Source organism: Spinacia oleracea, chromosome 4 (assembly GCF_020520425.1).
Source record: "Spinacia oleracea cultivar Varoflay chromosome 4, BTI_SOV_V1, whole genome shotgun sequence".
NCBI classification, from domain to species: Eukaryota; Viridiplantae; Streptophyta; class Magnoliopsida; order Caryophyllales; family Amaranthaceae; genus Spinacia; species Spinacia oleracea.
The window spans coordinates 87550933-87561992 of record NC_079490.1 but is presented as its reverse complement, the minus strand read 5'-3'; positions in this window follow the sequence as shown (position 1 = coordinate 87561992).

The following is an 11060-nucleotide window of genomic DNA, read 5'->3' as shown; positions in this document are numbered from 1 at the left end:
TAACCCAGTATTTCCTTTGTACGAATCTTTTAGAAAGGTGTTAAATTGACCTCCATGTGGTATGGGTCCCACCAAATGATTTTCTGATACGTTGAACATTTTCAAAAATTTCAAATTTGTCAATTCCCAGAGTATTTGGCCAGTGAGTCTGTTGTATGAAAGGTCTAAGAAATCTAGCAGGGTCAAGTTGCCCATTGACTTGGGAATGGACCGTAAACATATTGTGTGAGAGATCGAAACCATGAATTGAAACCAACAAACCAATACACTATGGGAGTTCTCCTTCAAATGTATTATTAGACAAATCAATATAGGTGAATGCTCCAGAGATATTTGAGATATTACCCTTATATGTCAACACGATGGAAGGATAAGTTTGGGGTAGCACATTATCGATTATATACTCAAGACTACCGTGTTGCAAGCTCATATTCATCAACGCTCTAAAACCTTTTATGTATAATGTCGGTATCATACCGCTAAAATAATTGTTCGAGAGGTCAAGAATTCGCAACATGGGAAATTGTGAATTTTCATATACATCGGTGATTTGCCCATGTAAGTTGTTAGAACTCAAATCCAAGACCTCAATTACCGGAAGACTATGAATTAGTATAGGAAATTCACCCGTCAGATTATTCCTTCTACAGTTTATCAACTTCAGGTTTGTGTATTGTGCCAAAGAAGGTGACAACAACCCTTGTAACCAATTATTTCTCAAATCTATATATTCCAAGGTTTTGCAATCGGAAAAATTAGAAGGTAAAGTTCCGGAAAAGTTATTGTACCTTAGTTTCAATGTTTTAAGACTACTATTTGTGAACAAACATGTGGTATGTCTCCACCCAAATTGTTATTAAACAGATTTAATCATAAAGGTCAGGTCTGGCAAACGGATAAGGCTATTGGACAAGTCAGTTTATTGTGTGAAGCTTTGAAAAACCCGGTGTGTAATGGTAGAGGTGGGATATGTGTTTGTAGCAAATTGTAAGAAAAGTAAAAATTCTGGCTACTAAAAAGTTTTTTTGGGTTTTCCCCGGGAAGATTTTCTAAACCTCCTGTCAAAAAATTGTATGAAACATTTAATTCGAAAAGAGAGTCAAGATGTGAAAACCATGCACTTGGGAATTTCTCCATGAATACTACTGTTAGATAGGGCTAGCACTTCCACCAAAGAAGATATTGTTCTATTAGGTTCATCAGTCAAAGTCACCGTTAAACCACTAGATTGGAAAAATAGTATTCGAAAATTTGGAAGCTTAGAAATAATTGTGTGCAGGCTAACAGTACCATTGAAAAATGTGTTAGTGAAATCAATAAATTGTAAAGACTCCGACTCAAAAACCCAGAGTGGCACTTCTCCAGAAAGCAAAGTTTCAGAAAGCTCAATTGACTAATAATTTGCATTTGCTGACGAGGGAAGACTACCAGACAGATTATTAAAACTAAGGTTTATCAAGGAAATATTCCATAACCAGATTGGAATAGTCCCGTGTAGAACACACAGTGACAAATCTAATTTATTTAACTTTTTGAAACTTGGAAGAGAAGGGGGTAAAGTTTTAGATAAATTGTTAGAAGATAAACTCAATGCTTCCAACGGGCTACTAAAGTTACACCCGACTAATGAATACAAGTCTATATGAATGTTATTACCAGGAAGATTTAGCGTCTTCAAAAAGGGTAGGTTTAAAATTTCAGTAGGTATTTCTCCTCGTAAATTGCATGAGTAGAATGTAAGATGTGTTAATGAAGATAAATTAGTAATAATTACTGGAAATTCTGAATCAAGGTTTACATAGATAAGAGAGAGGACTTTTAACTTTCTCAAGTTGCCACTGGTTTCGAAATTTGGCATGTCAAGGAAGTCATATAAACTAAGGTATTCCAACTGAGAAAGTTGGGCTAGTTGATGAGGGACCCGTCCTTTTAAATTTTGAGCTACGGAGACTTAAGTGTTGGAGAAAAGAAAACCTACCAAAGTTGGGAGATATCGTAGATTGGATAAAGTCATTGTAGGAGAGATCAATTGCACGAAGATGACGGAGTTGAAAGAGACTGCTATTATCTGCTATAGGGCCAACAAGACCATAGTCTTGGAGGTCAAGCCCAATGACGTAGCGAGCAACATGGTGACAAGTGATTCCTGTCCACTCGCAACAATCTGTGCCGTTCCATGAAGTTGAAATATTCACAATGCTAGACTTAAAAAAGGACCTCTAGTAGAAAATGAGTCTTTGAAGTTGATGAGAGCATCGTGTTCATCTTTGGGGCAAATTCCCCAAGATGACAAAACAATAAGCAGAGTGAGTACTGAAAAAGGAATAGAATAAAGAAAGGAAGCAAACCATGCATGTCGAGTGTTCTAGTGGTCAGGGCAACCAAATTATTAGCCCAGAAATTCGATTATAAAATATGATGATGAATTTGATTTATGGAAAAATAGTAGAGATTTTTGTGGAAATGATGAATTTGATTTATGGAAAAAGAGTATGAGAACCATGTGGAAATGAAAATGAGAGAGAAGGGGTGAAACTAAGTGTAACACCCTAATAATTCCTTGCTTTTATAAAACCATTTTCCAACTTAAAAATAAAGGAATTACTAAAGCATTACCGCCACCGTGATAACGGTTAAGGCTATTACCAGAATTACGCAGCGGAAATTAATGTCAACTAACTTTTAAAAACATAATAAATGAAATATCGAGGCCTCCTACAATTTGGAACCATAATGGCCCAAAACCAAAGTATAAATAGTTCAACGAATTCAAAACATAATTAAAGTATAATTAAATAGTTTCAAAATACGAAAACATGCAACTTTCTCGATCATCCCAAGCCACATGATTCCGATCAACCAACCTGCTATTTTATTCTACTCCCCATCAATGCAAGTGCAAATGATAGATCATCATAGGGTCATTAAGGAAAAGACCATGACCAAAACACACAAAGCACGTAGTCAGCAAAAGCTGAGTACTTACAAGAATAGAGTGAAATGAAACTAATACATGCATCACTCGCTAAGTACTAATCATCATGCGAAAGCCATATAATAATTAACAACCAATCATGAATACAAGACTCGACACTTGACTCGACTCTTGACTCACAATTTAATTAGAATAAGCTTCGAACGGGCCAAAAGAAAGTTCCATAAAGGAAAAGGTGATGGGAGCCAACCATACACCAAATAATAAATAATAAAATCGGGCCATACCGAGTGTCGGGCCATACCGACGAATTCCTATGCATAATATAAATGAAACAACGTCTTGTATCATTAGTAGGAGTACGAGCTTTCCGGCAAGACTCCCCCCATTGTTCATACTCAAGGTATATACGTTCCAAGAGTTTTGAAGCTTGTTCTGGTTGCACTTTACGTTTATTAATATTTTATTAAAGATGAACTAAAACTCAACAATGTACATTCATACAATTAATAAACAACAACCAAAACAATCTTATTTTAATGCTTCAAGACTTGTGATCAACCAAACAAGACTCTTGTGAAATTACTACCATGTTCCTCTTCACCAAAGTGAGACTCCACATCATGCACATTAACATGAGGGTTGTGCCCTTGCACGACAAATCCTAATTCATTTCATACAAAATATTCCCAACTGAACCCTACATGTGCGGTGGCTTACATGAGCTAACCCTTCACATGTGGTAAAATAAATAGTACAACGAGGTACGAATAATTGGCTCAAAGTATGCTAGACATCCCGTACAATAGCATACAATTAAATAATTCATCCCTTGCATGTGAAACAACCCATACATGCATAAATATTGAACAACATGATTGACAATGAAATCCACACTCATAATGATATCAACATGCTTGTTCAACCAACAATTCAATAATTCCAATAATATTAATCCACATGATCGTTCGCCAAAGCATATATGAATCCACATAATATAATTCACATCATCAACAATCATGTAATGTCATTGACAAAAGGTGTGGTCGCCCTAGACTTGTACGTACCTGGAATACCTAAGCGTAGGGGCCACTTTGCAATAACGAGCACTCAACTAGAAATCACCTCCTATCATCAAAATAATGAAACTTAAATTTTCCATGTTCATTAAATTTCCAGCAACTTTATAAAATCTAAAACCTTATTTAAACTTTAGAATTCACTCGTTTTTCAATAATATAAACGTCTCAATTTACAAAACCAATCCCTAGTACGAAAACATACTTTTTCCGTCTTTAAATCAATAAAAATCAACACTTTAAGCCTTTATTCAAATCTGAAAATTGTTAGGTTATGATACATATGACAAAACATAAATCATGCGGAAAAACCTTAATGCCAGGAAACATATTATTTACACATAATCATTTAGCATAATTTAGGAGCATACACTTTGTAGCGTGCCCTCCCTAGCTGCGCCCGAACCGAACAAGAACAAGTCTTTAGGACTCCAAATGTCGTCCCTCCGTAGATAGTCCACAGTACGTCCGGATCCGCCTCAAGTTAGACCAACTAGAATCGCCCTTAAGGTTACTAGGAATTGCGGCTATTGTGTTTGCAAGTGTATGGCTGATTTTCTTTCAAAAACTTACCCTTTGAATACTTCAATCGTATCTATAAATTATGACCCTAGGCACTTATTTATAGAGGTATGGAAAATGAATTATAATCCTATTAGGATATTAATTAGTTTAATCAGAATCCTGCTAGGACTCTATTAAATAATCATTATCTAATAGTTTTAGGATTTAATCATATTTCGAATCCCGATTGCTTTAGGATTCCCGCACGAGCATTGCACGAGCACAGTACACCCGCGCAAGCCTTGCGGCCCACGCTAGGCGCACAACGCTCGGCCCATTGCTGTTGTGTTTCTCGCGCGCGCGCGCCCTAGGCCTTGGCTGGGCCCGGCCTTGCGCTGGGCCTGGTCGAGGCTTGGCGTGCGATGGTGCGTGTGGCTCGCTGGGCGATGGCCTGACTTCGTGCTGGGCCTTCGTCTAGCGGGCCTCGTCCGATGCTAATTCGTACGATACGCTTCCGATTAAATTCCCGATTCCGGAATTCATTTTCGATACGAACAATATTTAATATTTCCGATTCCGGAATTAATTTCCGTTTCGAACAAATATTTAATATTTCCGTTTCCGGAATTATTTTCCGATTCCGATAATATTTCCGATTCTGACAATATTTCCGTTTCCGGCAATATTTCCGATTCCGGCAATATTTCCATTTCCGATAATATTTTCCGATACGTACCATGTTTCCGTTTCTGGCAACATCTACGACTTGGATAATATTTATATTTCCGATACGATCCATATTTCCGTTTCCGGCAATATCATCGTTTCTGGAGTATTCACTCGCTTGTGACGATCTCAGCTCCCACTGAAACCAAGATCCGTCGATTCCGAATATCCATAGATAGAGTATTTAATGCCATTAAATACTTGATCCGTTTACGTACTATTTGTGTGACCCTACGGGTTCAGTCAAGAGTAAGCTGTGGATTAATATCATTAATTCCACTTGAACTGAAGTGGCCTCTAGCTAGGCATTCAGCTCACTTGATCTCACTGAATTATTAACTTGTTAATTAATACTGAACCGCATTTATTAGACTTAACATTGAATGCATACTTGGACCAAGGGCATTATTTTATTCAGTCTCCCACTTGTCCTTAGGGACAATTGTGCATTTCCTAATTCCTTTGTCGCTCGATGCTTGCTCTTGAACATAAGGTAAGAGTTGTCATCCTTATTATGTCCAGAGGTGTTTCTCGGTTTCAGAGTTCAACTGATCAAATAAACAGATAATCATAGCCTATGATTCATCCGAGCACGGCCTTGCATTTCACAGTTTCTAGCTCTCCGAGTGGCCTTGTACAACTTTTAAGCATCTCATCCCGATTTATGGGAGGACAATCCCAATCTTGCGATCTTGAGATTAGACTTCGTTTGATAGGTGATTACCTGAGCGTTGCCTTTATAGCCTCCTTTTACGGTGCGACGGTTGGTCAACGTCAAAACAACCAGTTCTCAAACAAGTAATCTCAAATCACTCAGGTATTGAGGATTTAGTGTCTAATAATTTTAATGAAATTTACTTATGACAGATTTTCATCTCTTACAGTAAAGTTTCATAGGTCTGTCCGATACTAGTCTTCCCAAAGTAAGTATCTATGCAAATGATTATGACATTGCCATGTCCACATAGTTCAAGAAACAGAACTACTAGTCATCTTGCATTCTAGTCGTCTAATGTTTTCTATGCGTCCATCTTTATAGAAAACTCCGACCAGGGACCTTTTTCAACTTTTGACATTCAAGTTCACTTGATAGACATTTCTTAGTCACAGGACTGGTCCTGACAGTCTATCTTGAATATATCGTCAAATTGAAGGGACTCATCATTTAACACTAAACCAAGATTAAATGGAATATGAAAATACATTTCATATATGATAAATGTTCAACCCCGATGTTTTACAACCATGGGCCTCAAACCCATCTTTAAAACAGTTCATGGAATTCAAAGCTATGCTTGATTTCCAGTGCTACAATGTGAGTGTTGCTTCTCACTTGTTGCATAGGTTTAGTTATCATGCTTTGCCAATCTTAATATCCTTTTCATCGAATGTTCTTTGAGATAGGATGATAAGAGAGTTTGTTTATTGTGTGATCTAGTCTTTCTTACTTCAATAGTGGTTCTACGCATTTTGCAATGAAGAACCATTAAGTCAACAGACATGTGGTCTACCCAAGTTCAATGAAGAACTCTTTAACATAAACAACCCTGTTTAATTGCTTCTTAGGCAATAAGTACTTTTACTTCAACTGTATAGGTTGCTAGTGATGCTTTGTTTGGATTTACTTATCCAAGCAGTTCACAGATATGTGGAAGACTTTCCAGCTGTATCTTTGGAACATAGAAATTAATATTTTAATTTCCCACGCAACAACTCATGGTTTCCAACCCATGTTGCTATTTTCAAAACACGATGCTCTATAGCTCGTCCTTGCCAATGGTTAACTCCAAGGGAATCTTGCTTGATCCTTTGCCAGTGTTTATGCTTGTAGCATCAATATTTAGCATATCTTTATTTCCTTGAATCAAGAACTATTCCTATGTACCTTTTCAAGTACCATAAGTATTCTTAATCTCAATCTAGTTGATCTTCACTTAAATCAATAGAGATTGGTATATGTTCGTCATGCCTAAAGTCATACGATACGTTTTTGGCGATCCTCATATTATATCATACATGATAAATTCTTTTGCAGAATAATTCCCAATTGAATTCTATTCATGTAACTTTAGCTCATTCAATTTCAGTAGATACTGAATCTAGCTAAATTCTTTGACATATAATATAGGCTAAGAATCTCACTTAGATCGTTTGATGTTTAACTTAGTAAATGCTTATACATAGTTCAAACATTCATTACTTACATTTATTCACATGGGTCGAATATCTCCAATGGAGTCTTTCGTGTTTGATTTAGTAAATGCCATTACTTAATCTAAAACAATATTATAAGATCTTTGTAAATAGATCTTAATACCCAGTATGCACTAAGTTTCGCCATGGTCCATCATCGATGAATAATTTCGAATCTAAGTCACTAGCATATGAATCTTATTTCACAATAGAGAGATATGTGTGTGATACACATAGGACCAATTAAGTTTTATGTACTCCCACTAAAATTCTTATATATCTATAAGAATCATGTATATTTTATGAAACTAAAATACTTATTAGCTTCACTAAAATACATTTCTAATTCCCATTGCTTGCTTAAATCTGTACTTAGATTTCATAAGCTAGCTTTCTTTTTCAAGCATTTATTTGGATCCACAAATCCTATGACATACCATGTACATAGTTTATTCCAACATTTTATTGAGGAATTTTTTTGTCATCCAATTGCCATATGTACCAATATGCAATCATTGCTTGATTTATAGACTTGAGCATTACGATTATGCATGAGGTTTCAACACAATCCACGCCGTGAATTTGCTTGTAACCTTTAGCAACTAATCTAGCTTTGTGTGTGAACACAATTTCATTTTTGATGGTTTTTATCCTTAAAACAAACTTGCAACCAATAGGTGTGAAACTATTCTTGCAAATCAACAAAATTTCAATTTTGTCATCAAAACTTCGAGTATGTTTTTATGGCCTTTAACCAATTAAACATTAAGTCTATATATGACCTCTAACCATTTTAGGGAATCTATGTTTCGTCATAGCTTTCTTACGAGTCACAAACTCATTAATCTACATGATAATAGTTTGACTAAAAGTTGTAGGTTTCTTCACTATCTAATAGAAGAATCTCATAGTTTCAGTGGCTTGAACTCTATGCCTACTTGGGTATAGAACATCAAACAATAGAATATCAATAGCCACTTGAAAGTCCTTTGAATATTCTGTTCTCCTTGAAGCACTTGTAAAGTCTTCTAAGAGATGTCTATTCTTTAAAATCCACTTCTAAAGTCCTTAAAGAATACGTGTTCGGATTTTCCAAAGAACTTCGAAAAGCCTCCGGAATGTCCGTTTATGTTTTTTGTTCGCCTCGAAGACTTTCTAGGTCTATTTTCTCCCACTTGTCATTTTGGAAACGAATCTCCAAAAGGAAATTATTTCGAGCAAACAAACATTATGTTCTCAAAAATTCGTGGTAGAAACAATACCCTTGTGTCTCATTTGAATAAATCACAATGAAACATATATCTATACTTGGGCCTTACTTTGTTGAATAACAAACCCTAAGCTCCCACTGAGTTTAGGAACTCTTTAGATATATTATGAAAAGATATTCTGAAATTACTTTTCAATAGCTTTGACGAATTTGGTTTAGTTTGGTGGTAGTTGAGCATTTTGTTTTAGAAATTATAGGAAAAGTCTTTATGATTCATCATTGATCGAATCAAGTACTAATTGACTTCGATCATTCCACTTAGATATGCCATATCTCATGGAGCTAGATTGTGAAATTACAACACACAATCATTGATGATCATTATTGGTCTTAAGCAATCATTAACATGATCTATCCTAGATCTTTATGATTTCTTACCAAGAGGGATTACTGAAGGAAATAATGCCCTTGGTCCAAGTATGCATTCTATGTTAAGTCTAATAAGTGCGGTTCAGTATTAATTAACAAGTTAAAAATTCAGTGAGATCAAGTGAGCTGAATGCCTAGCTAGAGGCCGCTTCAGTTCAAGTGGAATTAATTATATTAATCCACAGCTTACTCTTGACTGAACCCGTAGGGTCACACAAATAGTACGTAAATGGATCAAGTATTTAATGGCATTAAATACTCCATCTATGGATATTCGGAATCGACGGATCTTGGTTTCAGTAGGAGCTGAGATCGTCACAGGCAAGAAATGAATACTCCGGAAACGATGATATTGCCGGAAACGGAAATATGGATCGTATCGGAAATATAAATATTATCCAAGTCGTAGATGTTGCCGGAAACGGAAACATGGTACGTTCGGAAAATATTATCGGAAATGGAAATATTGCCGGAATCGGAAATATTGCCGGAAACGGAAATATTGTCAGAATCGGAAATATTATCGGAATCGGAAAATAATTCCGGAAACGGAAATATTAAATATTTGTTCGAAACGGAAATTAATTCCGGAATCGGAAATATTAAATGTTGTTCGTATCGGAAATGAATTCCGGAATCGGGAATTTAATCGGAAGCGTATCGTACGAATTAGCATCGGACGAGGCCCGCTAGACGAAGGCCCAACACGAAGCCAGGCCATCGCCCAACGAGCCGCACGCAGCAACGCACGCCTCGACCAGGCCCAGCGCAAGGCCAGGCCCAGCCAAGGGCGCGCGCGCACGCAGCACCGCACATGGGCTGTGCGCTTGTCGTGGGCCGCAAGGCCTGCGCAGGTGCACGGCTTGTACGATGCGTGTGCGGAAAATCCTAATTCTATTAGGATTCGTGCGAAGATTAAAATCCTAATCTTATTAGATTTGCTTTGTTATTTAGAGTCCTAATAAAGTTCTAATTAACAAATCCACATCCTAGTAGGATTACAATTCCTTTTCCATACCTCTATAAATAAGGGCCTAGGGTCATTATTTATATACAAGTTTTCAAGTATTCAAAGCTAGGATTTTTAAGCAGAAAAATCAGCCATAGCTCTTGCCCATTTAGCCGAAAATAAGTAGTACCTTAAGGGCGATTCTAGTTGGTCAATCTTAAGGCGGACCCGGACGTGCTGTGGACTATCTACGGAGGGACGACACTTGGAGTCCTAAAGACTTGTTCTTGTTCGGTTCGGGCGCAGCTAGGGAAGGCACGCAACAAAGTGTATGCATCTAAACTATGCTAAATGATTATGTGTAAATAATATGCTTTCCTGGCTTTATGGTTTTTTCCGCATGATTTATGAATTGTCATATGTATCATAACCTAACAGTGGTATCACGAGCCTCTTATTATTTTCATAATCTAAATTGCATGAACATGGTTAAATATTACAAATTTGCAAGAATTAAAAGGGGTGATTAATTTTCGTAATTGTTAATTAATTGCAAATTGCGTTTATTTAATTATACGTACGCAGTTTTTCGGCAGTTTCTTCGTTACTCATTCAAATTGAGTGATTTTTGTGTCAATTCCGCATGTAAAAGGCATTCTAAAATTTTGACAAAAATAACATTTTTCGGCCGAACCCAGAATTCTCAAATTCGAAGCCTAAATATGACTTTTCGAAGGTTTTAGTTTTTCGAATGCAAAATTTCGTAAATTTAAGATGTTAAATTAAATATTTGCGATTCTTGTTGATAAATCTTGAATTTTTGATTGACCTACTGTATATTTATAACAAGTTTGAATGCCTAACCTTGTTAATTATGCAATCTAATTTGTAATTATGATTAATTTGTTGAAAATTGGAATAATTTAGAATTAATTTGATTTTCATAATTAGTTATAATTTAATTAGATACCTATGATTAAAAACCACCATAAAAATTGTAAATTTATGTTAAATTTTAAAATTTTATGACCTAGA